We start from the raw sequence: 7450 nt of genomic DNA, 5'->3' as shown, positions 1-7450 counted from the left end.
TTAGAAATGAAAAAGGAAAAGTAACAACTGACACTGCAGAAATACAAAGGATCATGAGAGATTACTACAAGCAACTATATGTCAATAAAATGGACAACCTGGAAGAAATGGACATTTTGTTAGAAAAGCACAACCTACCGAGACTGAACCAGGAAGAAATAGAAAATATAAACAGACCAATCACAAGCACTGAAATTGAAACTGTGACCAAAAATCTTCCAACAAACAAAAGCCCAGGACCAGATGGCTTCACAGGCAAATTCTATCAAACATTTAGAGAAGAGCTAACACCTATCCTTCTCAAACTCTTCCAAACTCATTCTACAAGCCCACCATCACCCTGATACCAAAACCAGAAAAAGATGTCATGAAGAAAGAAAACTACAGGCCAATATCACTGATGAACATAGGTGCAGAAATCCTCAACAAAGGGACTTACCTGGTGGTGCAGTGGTTGAGTATCCACCTGCCAATGCAGGGGATATGGGTTTGAGCCCGGGTCTGGGAAGATCCCACATGTCACAGAGCAACTAAGCCCGTGCACCACAACTACTGAGCCTGTGCTCTAGAGCCCGGGAGCCACAACTACTGAGCCCATGTGCCACAGCTACTGAAGCCCATGCACCTAGAGCCCATGCTCCACAACAAGAGAAGCCACCATAATCAGAAGCCCGTGCACTGCAATGAAGAGTAACTCCGCTCGCCGCAACTAGAGAAAGCCCATGTGCAGCAACAAAGACCCAATGCAGCCAAAAATAAATAAATAAAATTTACCCCCCAAAAAAAAATCCTCATTAAAATACTAGCAAACAGAATCCAAACAGCACATTAAAAGGATCATACACCATGATCAAGTGGGGTTTATCCCAGGAATGCAAGGATTCTTCAATATACACAAATCAATGTGATAAACCATATTAACAAATTGAAGAAGAAAAACTATATGATCATATCAATAGATGAAGAAAAAGCTTTCAACAAAATTCGACACTGATTTATGATAAAAAAAACCCTCCAGAAAGTAGGCATAGAGGGGGCTTACCTCAACATAATAAAGGCCATGTATGACAAACCCACAGCCAACAGTGTTCTCAATGGTGAAAAACTGAAACCATTTCCACTAAGATCAGGAACAAGACAAGGTTGCCCACTCTCACCACTATTATTCAACATAGTTTTGGAAGTTTTAGCCACAGCAATCAGAGAAGAAAAAGAAATAAAAGGAATCCAATTTGGAAAGGAAGAAGTAAACTGTCACTGTTTGCAGATGACATGATACTATACATAGAGAATCTTAAAGATGCTACCAGAAAACTACTAGAGCTAATCAATGAATTTGGTAAAGTAGCAGGATACAAAATTAATGCACAGAAATCTCTGGCATTCCTATACACTAAGGATGAAAAATCTGAAAGAGAAATTAAGGAAACACTCCCATTTACCACTGCAACAAAAAATAAAATACCGAGAAATAAGCCTACCTAAGGAGACAAAAGACCAGTATGCAGAAAGCTATAAGACGGTTATGAAAGAAATTAAAGATGATACAAACAGATGGAGAGATATACCATGTTCTTGGATTGGAAGAATCAACATTGTGAAAATGACTATATTACATAAAGCAATCTACAGTTTCAATGAAATCCCTATTAAACTACCAATGGCATTTTTCACAGAACTAGAACAAAAATTTTCACAATTTGTTTGGAAACACAAAAGACCCCGAATAGCCAAAGCAATCTTGAGAAAGAAAAACAGCTGGCAGAATCAGGCTCCCTGACCTCAGACTATACTACAAAGCTACAGTAATCAAGACAGTGTGGTACTGGCAGAAAAACAGAAATATAGATCAATGGAACAGGATAGAAAGCCCAGAGATAAACCCACGCACCTATGGTCAATTAATCTATGACAAAGGAGGCAAGGATAATGGAGAAAGGACAGTCTCTTCAATAAGTGGTGCTGGGAAGACTGGACAGCTACATGTACAAGAATGAAATTAGAACACTCCCTAACACCATACACAAAAATAAATTCAACATGGATTAGAGACCTAAATGTAAGACCGGACACTATAAAACTCTTAGAGGAAAACATAGGAAGAACACTCTTTGACATAAATCACAGCAAGATCTTTTTTGATCCACCTCCTAGAGTAATGGAAATAACAACAAAAATAAACAAATGGGACCTCACGAAACTTAAAAGCTTTTGCACAGCAAAGGAAACCATAAACAAGACCAAAAGACAACCCTCAGAATGGGAGAAAATATTTGCAAATGAATCAATGGACAAAGGATTAATCTCCAAAATATATAAACAGCTCATGCAGCTCAATATTTAAAAAACAAACAACCCAATCCAAAAATGGGCAGAAGACTTAAATAGGCATTTCTCCAAAGAAGATATAAAGAATGCCAACAAACACATGAAAGATGCTCAACATCACTAACCATTAGAGAAATGCAAATCAAAACCACAATGAGGTATCACCACACACCAGTCAGAATGGCCATCATCAAAAAGTCTAGAAACAATAAATGCTGGAGAGGGTGTGGAGAAAAGGGAACCCTCTTGCACTGCTGGTGGGAATGTAAATTGATACAGCCACTATGGAGAACAGTATGAAGGTTCCTTAAAATACTAAAAATAAAACTACCATATGACCCAGCAATCTCACTACTGGGCATATACCTGGAGAAAACCATAATTCAAAAAAGAGTCATGTATCACAATGTTCATTGCAGCTCTATTTACAATAGCTAGGACATGGAAGCAACCTAAGTATCCATTGACAGATGAATGGATAAAGAAGACGTAGCACATATATACAATGGAATATTACTCAGCCATAAAAGGAAACAAAATTGAGTTATTTGTAGTGAGATGGATGGACGTAGAGTCTGTCATACAGAGTGAAGTGAGACAGAGAAAAGCAAATACTGTATGCTAACACATATATATGGAATCTAAAAAAAAAAAAAAAAAAAAAACTGTTCTGAAGAACCTAGGGGCAGGACAGGAATAAAGACGCAGATGTAGAGAGTCGACTTGAGGACATGGGGAGGGGGAAGAGTAATCTGCAACGAGGTGAGAGAGTGGCATGGACATATAAACACTATCATATATAAAATGCATAGCTAGTGGGAAGCAGCCATATAGTACAGGGAGATCAGCTCTGTGCTTTGTGACCACATAGAGGGGTGGGATAGGGAGGGTGGGAGGGAGACAGAAGAAGAAGGGGATATGGGGATATATGTATACGTATAGCTGGTTCACTTTGTGATACAGTAGAAACTAGTACACCATTGTAAAGCAATTATACTCCAATAAAGATGTTAAAAAAATTTAACAACAAAAAAATGAGAGACCAAGCAGTAATGTTAAATGTTTTGGATAGGTCAAGTAAAATAAAGAATGAAAAGAAAACACTGGATTGGCAACATGTCATTAATGGAGATCATTGTTGGTCTTAGCAAGAAAATTTTTAGTAGCAAAAGACTGAAGAGTGAAAAAGAAAAAAAAAAAAAAGACCAACCAAACTGTCCAGTCATTTGAAAGCACTAATAAGATATGTAAACCTCTAACAGTGCTAATCGAGACGAAAAAGGAATGAGGGGGAAAAAAATCTCTCAAGAGAATGAAAGGTATGACTAGTTCCAACTTGCCAGGGCTAGAGAGAGGAGGGATGGGCAGGCACCGGCTGAGACTGCCCTCAGAAGAAAGGTGATTTTATACAGGGCAGAGATGCAGAGAGGAAGAGCTTGGATCAGAGGTGAGTGGAGGGAGGAGGCATTCTGGTTCCTTAGACTCTTCTTCGACTTTTTAAGGGATGATGCTTAACCTTGAGTTTGTGGCATTCAGGAAACATAGCTGTCTTAAGAATATCTTTTCACTCTGCACTATCATTCTACTTTAAAAAGTTTTCCCGCATCTTCTCATGATCTATCACTGAAGATGTTTCACCCATCACAGCAAGGTCCTCTGACCATGAAACAGAGCTCGTTACTTTATTCAGTCTGTTCCGTTATAAGGCATTTCTTATGTTCAGGAGTTTTATTTCGTTTGCCTGTTTCCATAAAGACCACAGATTGTAATCATATCCCAGCAATTTGGCTTTTTAGAAAACTTCTGAGGACTCTCACCAAGGCTGTTTTGGTACCTGGGTGTGGAGTCACTTCGTGGTAGGCTCTCCAGGGGGTAAATGTATGTCACTTGATTAGCATTGAGAACCAGGTAAATGTTTGTCTCATCCTTGGTTAAAAGAGAAAATGTTACTGCAGCTGATGGGATTCTGTGGCCAGTACTCCATCAATCTGATCTACTCAATTTTTTAGGGAGGAGCCAGGCCTGATGAGAAATCCAAAAAGGGTCAAGTGAAGGCAGTCTCCAAGGATATGGAAAGTTCTTAGCCTTAAAAACTCCTGACTGAGGGGAGGGACGGGGTGATAATTAATAGCACGCTAGTCTCCAGGCTTGGCAAATAAGCACTCTTCATTTAAGATTGCCTGGACACCTGGGAAACAGTTCTTGGGCTATATATGACTATTGTAAAGTCAACATAGTCACACAACTGGTGTGGTGACCCACTAGCCTGAGGCCTTGAGAGATGCAATATTAGGGAAGTGAGAGATTGAGGAAGGAGAAGATGCACAATGTGACATGTTCAATCTCACCAAGTTTCATTCATCAATTAGTAAATATTAGGAACTGAACATACAAAAATAAAAGAAAAAGTTTCCTCTGTTTTCTCATTCATTCATTCAACTGTTTGCTATAATGAGTACACATATCTTCTTTTAATGGACTTGTGCACCACAGCTACGGGTGCACACACTTGGTCTAAGGTATAAGGCCATGAACAAGACACATATGTTTGAATACAATAAAGTCACAGCTAGAGTATTGGAATTGTCAATTTAGGTCCCTCAGAGGTCAGCATGGATGAGAGTCCATAAAAGCTCTGAAGGTACCTAATTTAGTTTCCACATGGGATGGGGCAGGAGGCAGAGAAGACTTCCTGAAGGACATAACTCATGATATTTGAACGATGAACAGAAGTTAGTAAGGCACAGTACTGAGGAGGATGGAAGGTGGAGCAGGAAAACTTTGTCAGATGTCAGTTCCTTAATCCTGTGGTCCACTGAATTGAGAATACCATCAGGCTCTCCTAACACCATAGCTGGGAACAAGTCTTACAGGATTGCATCCTTTTAGATCATTTTATATAGTAACAGGAAAGCAGTCTCATCTGTGATGCTGGGGCCACCCTACAACCATACAATGGAACCCCCTGCCACCTCGTCCTGGTGGGTATTCCAGGTTTGCAATCTTCACATCTTTGGCTGGTTATCTCACTGAGCATCACGTATACCATAGCCCTGTTAGGAAACACCCTCACAGTGACTGTAATTTGGATGGATTCCACTGTACAAGAGCCCATGTACTGCTCCCTGTATATTCTGGCTGCTGTGGACATTGTTATGGCCTCCTTGGTAGTGCCCAAGATGGTGAGCATTTTCTCCTTAGGAGACAGCCTCATCAGCTTTAATGCTTGTTTCACTCAGATGCATTCTGTCCATGCAGCCACAGCTGTGGAGACAGGGCTACTACTGGCCATGGCTTTTGACTGCTATGTGGCCGTCTGTAAGCCCCTACACTACAAGAGAATTCTCACACCTCAAGTGATACTGGGAGTGAGTGTGATCATCACTGTCAGAGCTATCATATTCATGACTCCACTGAGTTGGATGGTGAGTCATCTGCCTTTCTGTGGCTCTAGTGTGGTTCTCCATTCCTACTGTGAGCACATAGCTGTGGCCAAGTTAGCATATGCCGACCCCATGCCCAGTAGTCTCTAGAGTTTGATTGGTTTCTCCATTACTGTGAAAACCCACAGAACCTCCATTACTGTGGGTTCTGATGTGGCCTTTATTGCTGCCTCCTGTAACTTGATTCTTCAGGCAGTATTTGGTCTCTCTTCAAAGAATGCTCAGTTGAAAGCATTAAGTACATGCGGCTCCCCCGTCGGGGTATGGCTCTGTACTACCTACCTGGGATGGCATCCATCTATGTGGCCTGGCTAGGGAAGGACATAATGCCTTTGCACATCCAGGTGCCGTTAGCTGACTCGTACCTGATCATCCCACCAACCTTAGACCCCATCATCTATGGCTTGAGAACCAAACAAATAAGGGAGTGAACATGGAGCTTGCTGACGCACTGCCTCTTTAACCATTCCAACCTGGGTTCATGAATACAAAGTCTGTTCAGACCTTGAGCATTCCAGCCAAGTTCAAAGATGGCTTAGAGGTCTGTGGAGCTGGTTTGGTTCACCTGGTACCACAGAAGTTCTAAGATGAAGCTGTAAAGGGTAACTTTGCCTAACTTTTCAATTTTTAGCAAGGATATAAATGAAATAATTTTCTGACAATGTGTCTTATGGTTTCAATTAACTAGTATCTGAATCAGAGGTAAGTTTGGGAAGAGAATATAGATTTGGGATTTTCCCTTCCTGACCTACATTTCCAACTTAGTATCCTACCAGTCCCTCTGCAGAAGAAACCAACTGTTAGGTACCCCTATACCTGACTGATTTTCTCACAACTGTTCATCTCATGTTATTATATGGAAGCAACTGTTAATATATGTGACCCTGACCTCTGGCCCATTGATGAATCCACTCAACTTGGGTCATGTGCTCACACCTGGACCAGAGTCTGTCTCCAGTCAAAATGGATCCCAGTTTATCTGAGGAGCTACAAACTTGGGGTCACTGATGGTGGCCATTTTCCAACACACGAACTTGGGAAGAGAAATCTGTTCCACAGCAAGAGAAACAGATTAGCAAAATGGGATGAAGAAACTGAGTCTCTGGTTCTCTGGTTCCAATTAATTTTGAAGACCTAGGTACACCCCTGTTATTAAGTTCTATAAGATATACCTCTATAGCCTTTTAATATTCCCACTATTGTTAAGCTAGCTGTAATCAGTATACCAATCACTAGCTTTTTGTTTCTAAGCAACAGAAGTTAAAGCAACGTGAGTTTGGTTTTGACATCTATCTCTTTGCTTCTTAGTCCTGCTTGTGTAACTTAACTATAAGATACAAAATAGAGGGATCAAATATAACACAGGTCTTTCTTCTTTTGGACATCTCTAAGGAGGTATGCTCTGGGATAAAAAGGTTAATAGAGAACAGTAATAATAATGAAGTTGAAATGTCACCACTCTTTCCAGGTCATCAGATAATTCATTGGTTTTTATATTTATTTTTCCCCTTTCGGAAACTCTTAAACTGAATAATCAGTGTATGTTAAAAGAAAGAGATTTCATATGTAAGAGATACTATATTTGACCCTGGTATATTCGAAAATCCTAAGATAATTTCCCAGCAAGTGTTGATGGCAAGTTATTGTATTTGTGTCTTAATATCTCGTTTCTACTGATG

The 7450-nt window shown here is 40.2% G+C and overlaps 1 pseudogene; it reads left to right on the top strand.

The window, feature by feature from the left end:
- Positions 1-5192: 5192 nt before the first annotated feature.
- Positions 5193-6256, top strand: LOC131759970 (olfactory receptor 52I2-like; annotated as a pseudogene).
- Positions 6257-7450: the final 1194 nt, after the last annotated feature.

Source organism: Kogia breviceps, chromosome 7, assembly GCF_026419965.1.
Source record: "Kogia breviceps isolate mKogBre1 chromosome 7, mKogBre1 haplotype 1, whole genome shotgun sequence".
Lineage (NCBI taxonomy): Eukaryota > Metazoa > Chordata > Mammalia > Artiodactyla > Physeteridae > Kogia > Kogia breviceps.
Note: the sequence above shows the minus strand (reverse complement) of the source record. Positions and strands in the feature narration are given on the sequence as shown.